The sequence below is a fragment of the Mytilus edulis genome, chromosome 5 (assembly GCF_963676685.1).
Source record: "Mytilus edulis chromosome 5, xbMytEdul2.2, whole genome shotgun sequence".
NCBI lineage: Eukaryota > Metazoa > Mollusca > Bivalvia > Mytilida > Mytilidae > Mytilus > Mytilus edulis.
In genome coordinates, this window is record NC_092348.1 from 39,522,020 (window position 1) to 39,542,471 (window position 20,452).

The window sequence follows — 20,452 nt, forward strand, 5'->3', positions numbered from 1 at the left end:
TGTTCAACAAGTAATACTAATATCTTAAATAATTGAGTCCGTTTAGAAACATACACTTTATTATTGAATTTCCGATATATATTTTCTTCTTCTTTCTTGTGTGTCACAACCTTTTTATATGTTTTTTTCTTCTTTCCATCTAGTGTAACATTGTTATATTTTTTTTTTTACATTTTACTCCTTGAGTATTACAATATGAAATGTTCTTATTAGGAAACGGATTGACATAAGCTAACAGCTTGTTTCTGGATCCTATTAATTATTTCAAATGAGATGCTCTAGTGCAGCCAATCATATCTGCTTAAATGTTTTGTAAAGATATTTAATAAAGTATGAACTTCAGGAAAATTTCCTGAAATATGGGCCAAAGGATTTAGTGTCCCATTACATAAAAGCGGATCTAAAGATGACCCCTCAAATTTTAGGGGTATCACGATAGGTAGTTGTGTCGGAAAACTCTTTTTAAAGATACTTAATAACAGATTAGAAAAGTATAAAACTAAAAGAAATATAGTTGGTCCAGAGCAGATAGGATTTTGTAAAGGAAAAAGAACTAGTGACCACATGTTTGTACTTAAAACCTTAATTGATAAATACACTAAGCAGGGACATAAACGCCTCTATACCTGTTTTGTTGCTTTTAAAAAGGCCTTTGACAAGGTTTGGCAATTAGCATTTGAGCGATTTATTTTATAATGTAATTAAAGATATGTATAAAAACCCATCTCTATGTGTAAAAACTAATAGTAACACACTAACTGAAAATTTCCCATCAGATATTGGTGTTCGTCAAGGGGATCATTGAGCTAACTGTCCAGAGACATATTTTTCAGTGTCACGTAAATGTAAAGTTTATATCAAACAAAACATCATCATGATATACATCTTCCGCACGTGGACTGCGTTTTGTAAGTGAAGGAACTCTGCCATTAAAACATGTTTAGGTGTTAGCCATGCTGGTTTCTCCCTTACTGTAACATTCAAAGGATCAAATCCACTTTCTAACTCCCACTCAGGGAATTGTACAAAAATCACCAATAGTTGTTTCCGTAAACCCCTGCATCTAACAAAGAAACTGCTAAGAAAACCAGAGCATTAGTCACACTCAAAGGAAGAATTCCTTCGACCACAACCCGCGTGGCAAACCACTAGGGTATCAGTGCCCATTGGACTAGACAAAGAAATTTTCAAATTATCATACAGTAGCGTGTTGGCTTGAAAACCAAAAAGCAAATATATAGGATAAAAACACTATGAAAATATTTCTTCTACATTATTTTGTTTTATTACAAAGATAAATAATTATAAACAAATTAATCTTTCATTTTCCTTTTGACACTTTCATCTTTTCACAGTCCTTTATCTGATGCGCAGTACTTTCACAAAAATGACAATCGCCTCTAGGATGGAATCTAAAAGACCTAGCCCCCATGGGCCTTGTATTCCTGAAACTCCAATCTGAGATAGATAATTTGGTTCATACATTAAATACATGATCGGGTTTTGAAATGGAGTACAAATTACCCAAAGAAAATTCCGCGCGCTTTGGGGCACTCGCCCCACCCTGAGCAGTTTTGCCATCATTCTAAATATCCGACTGTTTCTCTTTCAAACACTCCGATATAGCCTAAGTAACTTTCTCATCTTAAACTGAGAGACACAAATTAAAAATATCTGGTTTGGATTAGTGGCTATTAGCCTGCCTAGCCATCTCTTCATTGACGTCCGCGTCATCGTGAACTCATTTTATTTTCTTGGAAATGTGACCAGTTCATCTAACGTTAGAAGAATCAGAGAATGACTTGGATTTTGCTGTAAGCACAATGTCCTCACCTTCCCTTTCAACTCTGTAATTATCTCCACTTTGGGTTTTTTTCAAGGATGCTATCCTGTCCTCTTAAGTGCCACTATAGCTCGACAGGTCAGCTAGGTTTCTTTTGTCGAGAGGCAACAGTCCACAAAGTTGTTCCCGAAAATTTCCGCCTAAGCTATACTAACAAACACGGCATGCATATGTATGTGTCACAACGACAGAATATCTATTTTTCCCGAAGGTACAATTCGCTTGCAGACAAATAAGATGAGAAAGAGTTTCGGGGAAGCCTACAGATTGGACAGTCAGTGTACTGAAAAAGAGATTTGAGTCACATTTAAACGAATAAGAGACCGTATTCAAACAGGATAATAACGACAAGACACAGGTTGTATTTACCCAAACGGTCAAACCAAGTACAATAACAAAAGCGTCAAATGATATGCTCATAATTGCTTGTGAAAAAAAATCCACAGCGTAGAGCTGAAAAATAATGGAGTCGTAGTTGAAGGAGCATGCAATCATCTTGTTCCTTATCCTGAACACTACGAAGAAGCCATTTTGATGTGCATTACCGCATCGCACCGTTTAAGGCCGGGACATTGCCGCTGAATTTGTATGTTACCATAATTTGTACAGAAAAAAATCGATTTCTATTAAACTGACGTTTACAGATGACAAAACACGTGCAGTGTCAGAAAAAACATTTCAAAGGATTTTATTTCCGATTTTCTGATCGCCTTAATATCTGCAAAAGGGACTTTTTAAGAACATTAATAATTACTCTAACTAAAGAGTAACGAAAAATCTTAGCTTCTTTATCATTATATGTAACATGGTATCTATAAACTAAATTCAATCAGCGTACATGACGTTCATGCAATCCTGTTACCGCTACTTAAATCAGACGTTAAATTGTTCTCTCTATGAATATTGAATCATTCAGTGTTGATTTCAAAAGTGCAAAGTAACCTTTACATTTAAAACGCCACGTTTCTTGAACGACAGTGTAGAGAAAAGAAATTTCAGGACATTTAGTGAAAAAAATAGAGGGTACTTTTTTCATGTCTATGCTGTTACCAACAATTTTGATTAAGTACACCAACAGTATACTTGTAAACAGTGCAATAACGTGTTGGAAACCAAATATACAAAAGAAAACCATAATCACTACACCAAAGGGAGTAGTTATTTCACAACAGCATTCAAAAATGAAGAAATTTGTCTATCCTGTTACCATGGTTGCTATGGTTACAGTAACAGGATAGACAATTGTAGGCAGAAACGTTGTTAAATTTTTTATCTTAACATATAGTTGCAAAACGAATGAAATAATTCGTTGGTTGAACTCATCTTAAGGTTATAACGTCTTAATCTTCCCAAAAAAAAGCATATACAGGTGCAATACTGATATCAGTAAGAGGATAGACTTTTATATAGTAATATATCATAAACGTACGTTCCTGTTACCAATAAAATAAAAAGAAAAGTAAACTAACTTATGAGAGCTTTACCTGATGTTGGGTTTATTTGAAAGAGACACAAATTGCCGAATAATATGAATTGATATCTCAAACTTACATTACTGGTTGTAATTTTTACAACCCTTGAAAACCAATTTTTCAGTTCAACCATGGAAATTGGTAAATAATCTATTATTTCACATAATGAATATCTATAGAAGTTTTTCTCTTGAAAACCATCTAATTTGCTACATAAAACAAGCTTTACATGTTATCTAAACCTTTTCTTAATAATCCAAAATTTCTTTTGAAAATGGTAACAGGAGATACAAAATATTGTACCACCTATCAAAAAATGTTTCAAGATATTATTTTATGACATTATTAAGATTGCATCTTTTAATATGTTGTTCTTTAAGTACTGTTTGTTTTGATTTGCGTATTGTGAGGGTTGTTTGAAGAAGTAGATTCTTATAAATTTTTCAATTTAAAATTCGATTTTTTTTTTTAAATGACCCATATGTTATAATACTTTCTGAAACTTGTGTATTTTAATAAAACTTTTTCCTTAATGTTTATGATAAATTCATTTCTCGTGCTTCGTTCTTCCCAATTTTTTGTTTTCCGTGCAACGTGTTTGCAATTTTTATTTCATGTGTTTTCGTGTTCAGAACCCCCCCCCCCCCCCCCCCCCCCCCCCCCCCAATCCTTTTTTACTACTCATTTTTACCTCATCACTTTAAAAGTTACTAAGTTTAACCCCAGGTAGATGATTTTGAAATATTCTTCGGTTCAATTTGCATACTCCTGGTAGTAATTAATACCTGCTACATCATTACCATTGTATTATCAAAGCTGTTAGTTGTCTGTCAAGCTTCATAGTTTGGTCCTTTTTCAATATGGGTGTCCTTTAACCCAGCTACAAACTCTACAGTATTCAGATCAAATAGAATCGATTTTAATAATCTATTTCCGGACCTGTATGACCATAGGAAATCTCTTATTTGAGAATAAAGAAAATAAAGTGCCCTTGCATTTTGAACCCCTAAATGATCGAAATGGTACAACTCTCAGTGTGTGTAAATTTAAAAATTCTTTGACAAAAGTTTTGAAAGGTCATTGAAATCCACCTTTTTCGTCCCTCTCCTCAATTTTCACCGAAAGCTTTTGGTACGGTTCTTACTTATCTTTTTGACCCCGGATCATTGTGTTTGTAATATTTATCGCTGCTGGGTATTTCATCAAATATTCCAGTTTTTCTGTTTCTTTTAAACAGGATTGAGCAGTACTAGCAAAATTGACGAGAGAATTAAGGCAGCAAGAAAAATTGCATAGAGTTTCAATAGAATGCTTTTCTTCATCGGTTAATTCGTGGTAATTATGATAAGTAAGAGGCAATATTTCCTTTCTGAATTGACAAAGAAGCTCATTGAATTTTACCTCAGTTGCTGCTCGGTCTGACATTGTAGCTACAATATGACTTACAATATTCCTTGAAATTTTCTTGTTGTCAAATGGACTTGCATCATCTCAATCGCTCAACATTTGGTCAAATACCTTTAATGTGTCATTGGGCGATTCTGTTTCGATATCTCGAAGTCCAAGTACCCAATAGTTTCCATCTGAGTCGCATGCCTCATATCACATAAACTTTGAACCAAGTTTTAAAGTTTCATCTGCAAGTAATACAGTATTTTCTTCTTTTGAAAAAACGTCTGCTAAGTCAGCATGAGCAAAGTACAGTCTTTGTATAATCATATCTAATACAGAAGTTCTAGATTGCAGTTTATTTGGGGTTATATCAACCATTTTTAGAAAAGAATTAATTACACACGATACTTTAGATACACTGACATGGTTTTACAACACTTCATAAACACATTTCTTCAGTTCTGTCTGAAGTATATTGCCTTGACTTTTCATTAAAAAACAATAACATGCTTCTTGTTATTGTTACTATCATTTAATATAGCTTGTAAATAGTAAAATAGTGGACACTTGCTTCAAGGTCTCCACTTTGTTTATTTCATCTTGTAGCTGACTTTCTAGGGTGCAATTTTCAATTTATTATCTTCACAATATTCACCACAATTACTAGTTTTTACTTTTTCTTTCATTTTTTTATTTTACACAAAGCATACTTTTCTCTACCTGCAGTCCTTTTAAGATTTAGATTACAATTATCAAGTGTGGACTCCATTTTGTAATTGCTTTTATCAAGACATTTATTTTTTTCTTTAAAGTCAATTGTTTCCTCTGTAAGAGAAACATTTTTATCATTTTCACTCTTGAAAGAAGCATTTAAATCAAGCAAATCATTTGAAGTAATTTCGAAACACGTTTATGATTTTCATATTGTGGAAATTTACATAAACTTCAGAAAAGCTTCAAAATTTAAGGCTCCTTCTTCGCGATTTGCAGACTTTTTTTTGTAATTTGAGGAGAGTTTTTCAATAGATTTATAATATGACTTTTGACTTGGCTTTTCGGCATCATTATTTTATTGCGATAGAAATATAACACATTCCTGTTTCCAATGCTGGTGGTTGTGATAATCAATAACATCTTTATTTAACATTTTATTAGTGCGACTAACATGTCATTAACCTCAATGTATTTATGAACTTAAATTGTCCATTTAATATCATTTATTGTACAGTTAAAGTTAGAGTTTGTGACCAAGTAGTGGATTTGGACATTCTTATTGTCCAGTTTTTGAAAGTTGGTTCTTGGTGAACACTCTTAGTTCACATAGAATGCCTTCGGATTTTATTGATCCTCAAGTTAAAACTGCTTGAGAATATACATATTCTACCTTGTCTTCAGACGCCATTGTATTTTCAAGTTATAAATGATTGGCATATTGAAAGACAAGCTTCTTTGTCGAAAGTACGATTCTATTCTGGGCCATTTTGATATTTAAGTTCCTGTGTATCTGTGTAAGAAAACATGCAATAATAAATACAATATCGCTGGAAAACTTCTAATGTAAATACATTATATTCAATGTAGCATGATGGTGATGTCTTATTAACCCTGTTTCTACTAGGTTCCTGCCTGTTATACAAGAACTAATTTGCAGACAAACTAATATGGTGTGCAAACCCTCACTATCAACGTTACAAGAATTCTTTTGAAGAAGTTTTCGTCCAATAAACTTGAAACTTAGTAAACATGTTCCCTATGATATGATCTAACTAATTTTAATGACAAATTAGAGATTTTATTCTATTTTCACGGTCCACTGATCATAGAATTTTTTTCGTTTTCTATAAAAAAAAAAAAAAACAAGTCCAAATTTAAGGTATCGTTCGGTCCAGTGCTTCAAAAATTAAGTTCGCCATGACTGATAGACATATAATTGGTATGTGTTCAGCTTTTTAATTTGTTAATACCGGAATTGTTCAGTATGTATTGCTTTATATATGCATTTTATTAGCTATTTAACACAGTCTGATTCTCTTCTTCTTTGCTGACGACCAAACACTGGACTTGACTGAAAATATTAAAACATGTTGAATGCATGGGTTATTCGTTCATCCGTCTCGTCTGTCCCGCTTCACGTTAAAATGTTTGGTCAAGGTAGTTTATGATGAAGTTGAAGTCCAATCAACTTGAAACTTAGAACACATGTTTGCTATGATATGATTTTTCTTATTTTAAAAATTAGAGATTTAAGCCTTATTTTCACGGTCAACTGAAAATTGAAAATGATAGTGCGGATAGGGCATCCGTGTACTTTGGTATTCTTGTTTTTAAATGGAGCACACACTGTCTTTAACCGGAAGTGCAGTGCACTTTGGAGGGGGTCTATACTTTTACTTTGCGCTCAAATGCGCTTGGAAACTAGGATTTTCTCACAGGATAATTACCGTAGAAGAGACTTAATCTTTTCCAGGCTTTTCCATTCAGTGTTTGATATTAAATTTCGATGGCAAAAATCGGCTATTTTCTGTAAATAATTGCCAAAGTATTTAAATTATATTTCTTCATGTACCTTATGCAGTAGCATTGGAAAGCATGTTTGGTTTTTTTTTAGTTGTTTTAGCGAGATTTAGACGTATGAGCCAATGAAACGCGTCGTTTTATCGAGGTCTTTACACAGGTCGGCAAGATGGCGGCGCCAATTTTTTGAAGTTCTAAGTAAAGATACCTAAATACATTTGTCAAGAATCATATGAAAAACATGACAAGACACTGAAAACAAGAAGATAAAAATGTTAATTGGTATCTTACTTATTGATGAAATATACTCAGTTTCGAGAGCCATCCATTATATGTCCAAAAAAAAAAAAACCCGATCCGTGCGTCTTAACGTTGAGTCAAAATGCAAAAGGATAATGGCAGAAAACTCTGACAGAGCTAACATTATCACGAGATCGATTTTAATTGATTGGCTCTATAAATATTTTGATATGAGCGTCACTGATGAGTCTTATTTAGACGATTCGCGCGTCTGGCGAATTAAATATAATACTGGTACCTTTAATTTGATAACCATATTCATGAATCTCCGTATCTTAATTGTAAGTTGAGTAAGACAAGCTGCTCCAGTTTGACCCGGTGATTTCTTCTGAAAAGCTGAAATTAAAAGAACAGCATTTCTATTGCGATTGTCAATCCGATGTGTATCTTTTAATTGCTCCATGTCCTCGACATTAAGACTTTTAGACTTTTTCCAATGAACTTTTTTAATTGCTCTCGTTCAGGACTGTAAGCAGGTGTCAAATATCGTAAAGTCCCGTAAATTGGGCCGTGCACTACCTTCGATAACCCTGGGTTTTTTGGGTTTCTCGACACAATGAGAATCTGCATCAGTATTGATTTTATGTGTACTGACACAAACAAGTTTTCTGAATCGGAATTAAAATTATTTTCACAACCGTAGTTTAAGGTCGTCAGCAATTTTTACAGAACACACCTGGGGTCTGCTGTTCCACTTGTCGTAAGCATTACACGTGTTAATAAGTCTTTTAAGTAATTAGTTAGGTTATTGTTCAACTAGTTATTTACCCAGATCACTTGATTAAATTGTAATAAACTAAATCGCCTATAATCCTTGCATCACCTCATTATTAGATTTAAAACAACATGGCGTATTTTGTCCAATGGCATATAGCACCTTTTTCTAGAAAAGAAAGATTACAAGGGCCAAAACCCCTTTCAAAAGATTAGGGTTTGGAAGCCAGAACATTGAATATATTTTAGACTTTCTCAGAGATGATCTACAAAGCACAATTTCAAGTTGCACAGCACTGAGTGTTGAGAAAGAGGTGATGATTTTTCTTAGTTGTTTTTTTTTTTTGGGACAAGCGACTCGCATCTCCACGTTATAGGTGACACCAAGGGCCATGAAAAATCTACTGGGTCGAGTGTGAACAAAATTTATAGACCCATTAATTGCAAAGAGAGACCCAATTCATTAAAGTGGCTTTAATGCAACAAACAATAAATTCTTTGAAAAAACAGGCTTCCTCAAGGTAATGTTCTGCGTCGAAGATGCTGACTGTTGCATGACAAAATTATGAATGCTAGGAAGATGCTGTGACCGAGACAGTCGTCGTATTTAACCTTTACCACTGGCTCCTGTATAACTGCGAAATTTAAATACCGAAATCTGATTGGCTAATAAAATTCCCAGACAATACAAATTTCGAAATTCTCTGCAATCTGATAGGTTGATGAGTTAACACAAGCCATATCAGCTACAAGGTGCAGGAGTTAATCAATATTATAAATACGGAACTATGCAACAACTATGAGATATATAATGTATTCATATAAAGAAACTAATCATAGTTACTAGGACTAAACTTTGTATATACGCCAGACGCGCGTTCCGTCTACAAAAGACTCATCAGTGACGCTCAAATCCAAAAAAGTTTTAAAAAAGGCCAAATAACAGTACGAAGTTGAAGAGCATTGAGGACCAAAATTCCTAAAAGTTTTGCTAAATTCAGCTAAGGTAATCTACGCCTGAGGTAGTTAATTTATAAAATACTCTCATTATTCTTCGGTATTTTGCGTCTTATTTGAAGTATTACTTATTTTGAAACTGAATTACAATTAACCACAGGGCTTAATATGATATCAATAACTGCGTGGTTATGTATAACCTACGATGGCGGACGATGTTTCTAGTCAATATTTCTTTTGTCAATTCTATAATAATTCTGATTATTCTGTGGTATTTCGTGTTTTATTTAAAGTATTACTAAGTTTGAAACTGAAATACAAAGCTTATTTTCATAGTTCAACCGCTAAATGGAAAAAAACAACATTTAAACAGTAACGGTGTGGACTGATATCCGTAACTTTAATAAACATTTAGAAAAGGATATTCGTAACTGTTGAGTTGCGTTATTTCTGCTTCATCACTCGTTATCCTCGATTTAATAATTCGGACCATAATATATTTCTGAAACCAAAATGTTATAAATACATCAAAATATTAGAAATCATCGGGATGGAAAAATTATATTTCTCTAATTTTTGTGCTATTTTCACATTTCCTGACCGGTGTGAGAAAAATATTTCTCCTCACTAGTGAAAAATCTGTTCTCGGCAAATGATTAGTCGAAATTTGATTATGACGTCAAAATGTTTTGTTTTCTTCTCAATTTTCCTATTGTGACGTCATGAAAAAAGGCGACCTTGCCTGATGACGTCGCATATAAAGAGCACAATTTTCTGAAAATCTTTGAAAAAGAACGATAAAAAGCATTAGAGAAACAGATTCCGACACTATAACTCGTGTATTACGATATTTCTCCACTCTCGACAGTTAAATTTTATTATTTAAAGGGCTCGGCAAGCCTCGCGCTTTAAATAATAAAATTTAACTGTCTCGAGTGGAGAAATATCGTAATACACTTGTTGTAGTGTAAGAATCTATATGCCTACAATGGTATTTCATTATTAAGAAAATCCACTGTTTGTGACGTGTTCACACTACATTCTTTGTATATTGGATGTGTTATAACTGATAACCTTTTTCTTAGATTTATGATTTTTTTTTTATTATTAGTTTTTATTGACTTTGAACCAGCTTTCAGTACTCTCGGATGTCTGTTTGTTGTTAGGATGTACAAGTACCCTCCCACATTCACTTTGATTGTGTAAAATTTATTGTTATTTGTATCCACGTGATGAGTTTACCCTTTTCAACTGAACTGTTTACAGTGCAGGGATACCGGCAATCTCCTCTATCTGGTATATGATGACCAAAAGGCGCGCATAATTGACGAGGTTTTTTTCCGGAGACGGACAAACTCGAAAGGGGTCTATAGTTTTTAAAAAAAATCAGCTACGTGTCTTAATGACAATTTATTAACTTCAGTTACCATATCATCACGATATATTAGATGGTTGTTTTCTCCATTTAGCGTTTGAAGTATGAAAACACACTTGGTTTTTCTGTTTCTAATTTAGTAATACGTCCGGTTCATCTGAAAATTTCAGGGCAGAGAGGTCTTGATCTGATAAACAATTTTACCCAATGTCAGAATTGCTCGATATTCTTTGGTTTCAGAGATAAAAGCCAAAATCTACATTTTACCCCTATGTTCTATGTTAAGCTATGGAGGCCATCTTGATTGGATGGCTGGGTCACTGAATACCCTAATGATGATTGTGGCCAAGTTTGGTTAAATTTGGCCCAGTAGTTTCAGAAAAGAAAATTTTTGTAAAATGTTAACGACGACGACGACGGACGCCAAGTGATGACAAGCTCACTTGGCCCTTCGTACCAGGTGAGATCAAAAGAAAACATTTGAAAATAAGAAAAAAACTTTAAAAAAAAGTTTGGTCGATCTTAGGGAGCTACCATTTGATTTTTATGGGGGGGCTAGGATGAAAAATTTTGTCCTGCATTTTTTTTTAGTTGTAATCTCTGTCCTGCCTTTTTATTTTTCACTCTATTCGGTCCTGCCTTTTTTTTTTTAAGTTTATCCTGACTTTTTTTTTACCTAAATTGTCATCCTGACTTTTTTTTTTTGCAAGTGTCTCATCCTGCCTTTTTTTTTACTCAAAATTCCTGTCCTGCCTATTTTTTTCAAATTTCATCCTAGCCCCCCCATAAAAATCAAATGGTAGCTCCCTTACACAACATGAATGACACAATGTTAGAATATGAAGATATTCAAGAGGAACAACATATATGGCCAACACGATGACCGTGGAAGGTGCAATACCACCAAATCATGGTACGTCACATCCGGTTGCATACGAAAGTAGGTCGAAAAACATATTCCCTAGAATTTGACAGCTGTAGGTAATTAATCCTACATTTAATTGCAGTAAAAAACATTTCTGTGTCATAAACATAATTTTTTATGTCTTGGGTATTTCAAAACACCATTATTTTTTATTTGGGATTTCTATAGAAAATTTTGTAATCTTGAGGTTACATGGTGACTAAACCTTATACACAGATAAAATAAGTGGAGAAATTTTACTCATACCAAGTATTTCTTTATTTGAAACAAAGTTGAATTCTCCACATTTTTGATAAAAGTGCAAATTTAACAAAGACTAATAGGGGACAATCAATGGTGGTAATACACCTTATAAAGGGACCATTATACATGAATTATTCTAAATACTTAGGATTTTCTTATCCCAGGCAGATAGCCTTAGCCGCATTTTACACATTTTTACTGATGAGTCTGAAGTAGACGAAACGCGCGTCTGGCGTTTTAAAGTATAAGCCGGGTACCTTATGAAAGCTATTATTTTTGTTTCTCTGTATATTCTCCCATTTATTTATATTGTAGTCCTGTCATGTAATGTTGTCATTTTAATGTTATTTTTACATTGCCACACAAGCGGGAGGTTTGGCTAGCTACAAAACCAGGTTCAAACCACCATTTTTTCTTACATTTTTTCTTTGCAGACACATATACGAAATATACGCATAGAAGTAGAGTCCCTCACAACAGAACAAAACCAGTTCTGTGAGTACAAACAAAGAAATGATGCCTCATTCATGAAAGTCATGAAAGACCGATTAAGGAAAACAGACCCTGTAAAATATTTCAAACCAAATATACTGATGCGCCATCTTATGTGTCTTAAGTCGACGTATAATGGGAAAATCCCACCTGTGACACAAAATGACAGAATAGAGCTGCCCAAAATGGTCGAGAAGGCAGACGAGAAGAAACGTGAATTGAATTCAGATTCTGAAAATGAAAGCTTTGTGCCTTCTTTTAAAAAGGCACGTTCCTCTGTTTATTCAAACCAAAATATCTCGCAGACGTATAGCAGTCACTGTGTGCCATACCAGAATCATCAACAATTTCAACAACACCATCCAGCTCCATACAATATGACTCCGCAATACCATACATTTAATTATACTAACGTGCCACAACAACATCAACAACAACACATATTCGACCAGTATTCTATGCAGCCTTCTTATAACCCTATATATCCAAATGCTTCAATGTCGCGTATTCCTTCTTTCAGTTTCAACCAAATGCCTCTCCAAGTCATACCACCACAGTCTCCTTACTTCTCTTACTCCACACCCGCAGATGATAATTACCACAGTAGTACAGATGAAGACCAAGAGGACAAGTCTAAGCCACCCAAGATATGGTCACCCGTTGGACTATGACATTTTAAGTTATAATCTCATTAGAATGTGATTATTATAAACGTTCCTGTCAATATTGTAATATTCACATGTTGCATTTTGTTAGTGTGTTACTTTGCCTACCAGATCATATGAAAACTCAATATTGGCAAAAAGAATACATTTGCCTATTGTATACTAATATCTGTATGCCAAGATCGTTATATATATAAACTATTATGTATTTCAATTTGTTGCATTGATTCTTCGTAGTCGTATATTAAAAGAAGGAGAAATGGTATTATTGCCAATGAGAAATCTACGGAGACGAAAAATTGAAAACACGTTTAATTTCTTGCGTCCGAAGCGCTTTTCTGGATTTACCTCCATCAGGAACGCTCAAAACCAAACATTTGAAATCCCAAAATGTATAAGTACCGAAACCGTTGAAGAGCTATATGTAAACAATACCTTAAATATATAGCCCCCCCCCCCCCCCTCAACACCTGAATATAAAGTGGTCGTCCCCAGACAAACCGATTCAAAATAAAGTTTATTTCTGCAACTAAAGATAATCGTACGACCTTCAACTTAACAAGTTATCCCGATACCGTGTAGACTAGTCAGCTATAAAATGCTCCGACATGACAAATGCGAAACAGTTCAAACGAAAAAATCAACGCGAAACAAGCATACATGTACATGCCTTGAGTTACATGTTATCCATTAGGAAACTAGATTAGGCAACAAAGAGTAATCAAGTAATTGAAGAACTTTAAACACCAAGCCAACTAATTATCTGGTATTCGAAGCGTTACTAAATAGTTTTCTAAAGAATTCATTGGGACACAAATGACAATAATAGACAATCAAGTAGTATACAATGTTTCATACTGTTCATTGATGAACATATACTGGAGTGGTTCTTGTACGAACAAATTGGCAATTTAGAAATGTGAATTTCTCTGGGTCTTGGTATATCTATCTGGAATGTGTGTAGCCATGCTTCCTTGGCTAAGTACATCTTTGAATCTGGGCGAAACACTACTCCATAGTTGAGTCTTTGGATAACGTCTTGTGGCACCAACAGAAAACATACTTAAAAGGACTATATACATGTAGGTGAGAAGGAGACTGTTCCAAATGGTCAAAGAGTGGCCTACAACGATATCAAATGCAGAAAGTTAGATATGCCAATTTTAAGGTATATATGAGATAGTCGAGCAGTCTATCAACAGGGCTAGTAGCAAGATTTGTCAAGGTTATTGTAAATTGGGTGTAATAATATTTTTACTGGATATGTGCATGTATGTACAAATGATGAAAATCGGAACAGTAAATATGTTCAGACTTTGATTACCTATACATAAATATTCCCTGAAACAATGTCATGTGTTGTACATCTTGTTATAACGTTGCCTTTATTGTAATTATGGGTATGAGTTATGCCCATTGTTGAATGCCGTAAAGGTACTTATACTAATTTAAATCCACGTCGTGTTGACTCTGTTGGACAGATGTCCCATCGGCTACCATACCACACCACCTTATTGTTATATATAATATTAATTGAAAATGCCAAAGTTATAAACATTTATTTGAAATAGATCAATCTAATGGAACAACAGTAAATATCCATTTAAACACATAATCGACTATGAAAAGACTGAAGGGAAATCTGCATGTGCCCAGTTGCTATCTTCAATTTCGGGTAAAAGTACAGCTATGTCTCCTAAAATTCAGTAAATGCAATTAAAAAAAAACAAAAAAAAAAACTTTTAAATAAATCTAAGTCAAGACCTGGGTTTCAAACAATAAATGATAGCTTTTTGTCGTCCCAATACACTTTTCCTAATTTTAAAAGTGGACAAGTCACACAAAAAGGGAATATGATAAATGCTTAGATATTCTTCATGAAGAGAAACAATGTGCTGTCAATGTCGTTCTTGATTTAGGCCAAGATTTAAATGATAATTCTTTAGAAACGGAAGAAATGTTGGAAATTGAAAATAATGTGTTATTTAATGAAAAATAGTTTGCAGATCATATTGGACTCTGTTCACTTTTATTCACCATTTGAGAAATTGAAAGTTTAGCCTTTTTAATGTTGAATTGTATTTTGTCAGGTGCCAGGTTATTCACAGTGGTTCAATGTCAAGTTTTGGAGGAGACCGGGCCATTTACACATACACACTTATAGAGGACTATCGACGCGGGGACATTGAAATCGTCATTTAAAACTGCGAGATGTTGTGAATTAAGTACTATGAGTGATAGAAATGAGATATTCTATCAAAACAATCAACTAGAAGGACCTTTGGAATAAATTGTCCTGTCAAAACTATGTCATACACCATGTTCATAGCCGACAGAAAACACTTTTTTGAGTATAACTTTTTTATTATTAAAGATACCGTGTTAATTCTTTTTGCATTGTATTTCTCTTGAAATTCCCGTGTAATTGATGTCTATATTTGGATAGTTTTTAGCTCAACTGGCCCGAAGGGCCAAGTGAGCTTTTCCCATCACTTGGCGTCCGGCGTCCGGCATTAACTTTTACAAAAATCTTCTCCTCTGAAACTACTGGGCCAAATTTAACCAAACTTGGCCACAATCATCATTGGGGTATCTAGTTTTAAAAATGTGTCCGGTGACCCGGTCAACCAACCAAGATGGCCGCCATGGCTAAAAATAGAACATAGGGGTAAAATGTGGTTTTTGGCTTATAACTCAAAAACCAAAGTATTTAGAGCAAATCTGACAGGGTAAAATTGTTCATCAGATGAAGATCTATCTTCCCTAAAATTTTCAGATGAATCGGACAACCCGTTGTTGGGTGGCTGCCCCTGAATTGGTAATTTTATGGAAATTTTACTGTTTTTGTTTATTATCTTGAATATTATTATAGATAAAGATAAACTGTAAACAGTAATAATGTTCAGCAAAGTAAGATTTACAAATAAGTCAACATGCAGTTTTTGGCTTATAACTCAAAAACTAAAGCATTTAGAGCAAATCTGACCGGGTGTAAAATTGTTAATCAGGTCAAGATCTATCTGCCCCGAAATTTTCCGATGAATTGGACAACCCATTGTTGGGTTGCTGCTCCTGAATTGGTAATTTTAAGGAAATTTTGCTGTTTTTGGTTATTATTATAGATAGATATAAACTGTAAACAGCAATAATGTTCAGCAAAGTAAGATTTACAAATATGTCAATTGACCCCCTAAGGAGTTATTGTCCTTTGTAGTCAATTTTTAACAATTTTCATAACTTTGTAAATTTTACTAACATTTTCCACTGAAACTACTGGGCCAATCATTATACATGTAGATAGAGATAATTGTAAGCAGCAAGAATGTTCAGTAAAGTAAGATCTACAAACACATCGTCATCACCAAAACACAATTTTGTCATGAATCCATCTGTGTCCTTTGTTGAATATTCACATAGACCAAGGTGAGCGACACAGGCTCTTTAGAGCCTCTGGTTTTTAATTTAATTGTTATTGCTAACTAAACCCAACATAGAACCACCATGAATTCTATGACAAGTACAGACCAAACAAAGATTATGTCAAACTATGGCATTTTAAACAGACAACATATATATTTTTTTTCTTTTATATAAGTTTGAATTTTTCACTATTAATTAATTATTTTGAATTTAGCTTAATTTTACTTTTCATTATTTTGTTTGAAATCCGTGATAAAATAATTACGTTTTATGATTTGAAAGTGACTTATAGACCCAATAGGTCTGGTGTGTTTTATTGTGTATGTAATATATTGTACTTTACTGAAATGTGATTACACATGTCACTATGATAAAAAAAATACTTACTTACTTACTTATATATCATAATAAGCACCTTACAGGTTAATGCAGCATCTATTGAACTATATAACGGGGTACTACGAGTACTCTCAGAACTGTACTTTGTGTCGATTTGATGAAATATACATTTTCAACTGAATTTTAGAGTCGATTCTAATGTCATTCTGTCACAACTGAATTTACTGTCTTGAACATAAATGAGGCCTTTGAATTTCACTTTTTTCATTTCAATGCGGTTTTATATGCAGTATGGGTTTGTCTCATTATTTGAAGGTCATACGATGACCTCTAGATGTTAACTTCTATGTCACTTGGTCTCTGGTAGAAAGTTTGCCAATTGACAATCAAAGCACATCTTATCTTTAAGGTTATCTTAGGATTTACATTTAGTCTAGTAATGCTGTAAATAAACTCATCATAGATAAAAGGTAATGTTATAAAATGCAGAGTTTAAAGGAATATGAATGAAATTTTAAACTGAAGTCATTTAATCAATTGTAAAATCAAAACTTCAAACTCATAAAAAAAAAGGAACACAATTGTCATATTCTAGATTTTGTACAGGCATTTCCTTAGCAGAAAATGGTGGATTAAAGCTGGTGTTATAGCTAGATTAACCTCGCACTTGTATGACAGATAACTAAAATTTCATAGTTTGATAACAAAATATAGACATAAAAGGTAAAATTGCCAAAAAGTTGGGTACAGCAGTTATCGTCGTTATAATCTTAATCACTAGAAGTCACAAAGAGCCATAATCGCTACCCTTTATCTAGTGTGATTTTGGATATCAAGTAAAATAATCTTAAAATAATAGAAATCAGATACCCCAATTGGGGTTGAGACCAATTTGGTTTAATTTGGCCAAGTAGTTAAATTAAAAGCAGGTCACCCAATCGTAGTTTTAAAATAGTTGCCCCTTATGAAGACTCCTTTTCATTATTTTAATTGGTTTGAAATTTGACCATTTCAAATTGATTTTTTACAATTTTTCCAGACTTCTATAGTAAGCCATAATATGTTCTATTTTAAGCGATGGTGGCCATGTTGGTTTGATGTCATCAGATATATTTTTAAATCAAGATAACCTATTAACAATTGTGGCCAAGTTTAAATCTATTTGGCCATGTAGATCAACTGGTTAAAATTTTTGTAAAAGATTACAAAACATTTAACAAAAATTGTGAAAAATTGTTAACATTTTTTTTATTATACAGGTTATCTCAATCTATTATAATATTCAAGATAATGACCCAAAACTGTAAAATTAACTTATTCAGGGGGAGCTACCCAAAAAACAATTTGTCTGAATTGTCTTAAAATTTCACGTCAACTAGATCTTGACCTGATGACAAATTGTTCCCTAGAGTCAGATTTGCTCTATATGCTTTAGTTTCAGAGATATGAGCCGTACCCGTGTTCTATTTTTAGCCATGGCGGCCGGCTTGGTTGATGGGCGGGGTCATTTGATACAGTTTTTAAACTAGATATTCTTAGAATCATGGAGACCAAATTTTATTTAATTAGGCCCAGTATTTTAAGAGACAAAAACATTACGAAAATTTTGCAAAATTTACTTAACCGGGCAATATTACTCGTTATGTGATCAACTAACAATTTTGGTTATGTAAACTTATGTAAACCGCTTATATGACTGAACAATTTAGCTGTTTACTGTCGTCTATCTATTATTTAATGTTAATGATAATAAAACCAAATTGCCAAATTTCCTTAAAATAATTCATTAAGGGGCAGCAACCCAGCCACGGGTTGTCTGATACGTCTGAAAATATCAGGACAAATCGATCTTGACCTGATGACCATTTTTACCGCGTGTCAAATTTGCTCTTCAAAGATCTAGAAAAATTCTGGAACCCCCCCCCCCCCATGATATATTTTTAGACACGACAGCCATCTTGGTTGATGAGCGAGGTTATCAGATATGTTTTAAACTGGATACTCTACGGATGGTTTAGGCCAAGTTTGATTTTATTTGGCCCTATAGTCTCAGAGGAGAATATTTTTTTTAAAGTTACGGACAACGACGGACGGAAAGTGATAAGAAAAGCTCACTTCACCCTTTTGTGTAGGCTAATAAACCAAATAGCTATGTCAACAAACATTCAGATACTACCAAGTTTAACCAAGAAACATCTGATTGAGGATGTGGTTATTCTAAATCTAGATTTACCTTCAATTAAGTGTTTTCTTATATCTTGATGCGTCACAGTCTCATCATGCTTAAACTGGAACACTATAGCAACCAAGGAAATGTCAAATAAGTGAATCGTTAGCTTTCTATCTTATCAGATTCTAGCAGTAGTTTGGATGGAGAAAGCTCATCTCATATTGATATTGAGATGGGGATACACCAAGGTTCAGTACTTGGGCTACCACTATTTTGTTTAAAATTAAGGACACGCACGATAAGATTTTATCAACTGTCCCGACTATTTGCAGTCGATACAATACCTCCCCTTGCAATATCATCAGACAAAGACAATAACAATCAAAACCAAAGGACATTTACATCAACAGTTATAAATAAGAAACAACACGAACTCCACTAAAAGCCGGGAGTGAAATCAGGTGCTCCGGAAGGGTAAGCATTTTCTGCATCGTATACGGCACCCCTCGTGTTATTTTTTTGTTCAGTTCGGTAATGATGGAAGATTATTATGACTGAGGAAGAATATCAAAAGTTCACAGATATGTTAAGCAACAGATGTTGGAGGAAAGCCGATTTTTGAAGGAGATCCCAAATTTCTTGACCATTTTTAAGTCTAAGGTACAAAAAGAGAATGGTTGTATTAGGAGGGAGGTATTATCAGAAAAGACATGATGCATTGAACGGAACACCATAGCATGTAAAAGATCCACAACATTTCATAAATAAGTAATATCAGAAATATTCGAGGACAGCTTTAAGTTATATAAAAGGAGTGGGGACATTAACAGAAGATTATACATGTAAAAAATAAACAAAAGGTTGCAAACTTAACATATTAATTACACCCGAGGCTGCAGTGATTCTTTTCATACAACAAACTGCCTCCAGTAGTTAATATTCTAGGTACATTTTTTGTTTATGATCTTCTCTACGTGTATATATTGTTCTTTAAAAATAGAGAAACGAGATTATAACTAAAAAAAAGTTAACAATAAATGACCAAAAAGCATTGCAATTTTTTTCATCAGGTCAAATTAACACGAAGTTTGATACCCCAAAGTAGACTGGGGAATAGAAATATGATCATCATTGGTCATTCTCCAACAGACAGTAAAACCCTCGCCAAAGGTACGCAGATTGAGTTCTATTTCAAGTTGTGACATTTTTAATGGGTGTAGATTACTTGTAAAAAAATTTAAACTCTGTCGACGTCCTAGTCATGCGTTAAAATTTCATTTACTAAATAATTTATGTTGCGTTGTGATTTCCGTTGATGCAATTGTTTACTACATTTAAAATATACATGATGTTCAAAGTAGCCCTCAACTGCTTTTCGCAGCGCTGAGTAACGTTTTTGATTTTACCAAGTTATGCTTTAAATATATCATATGTTATTCAAGCAATCAGGTTTCAAAATTTGGTCATGAAAATATCTATAAAATGTATCATCGCTCTGTTTCTTTCATAACCTGCATTTGTGTAAACTATATCTGTTGCAAGAGTTAGATCAATTATCCAAAGATATTTTAACAAATAGACAAAAGGGACGAACGATACCAGAGGGAGAGTAAAACTCACAGATCGAAAAT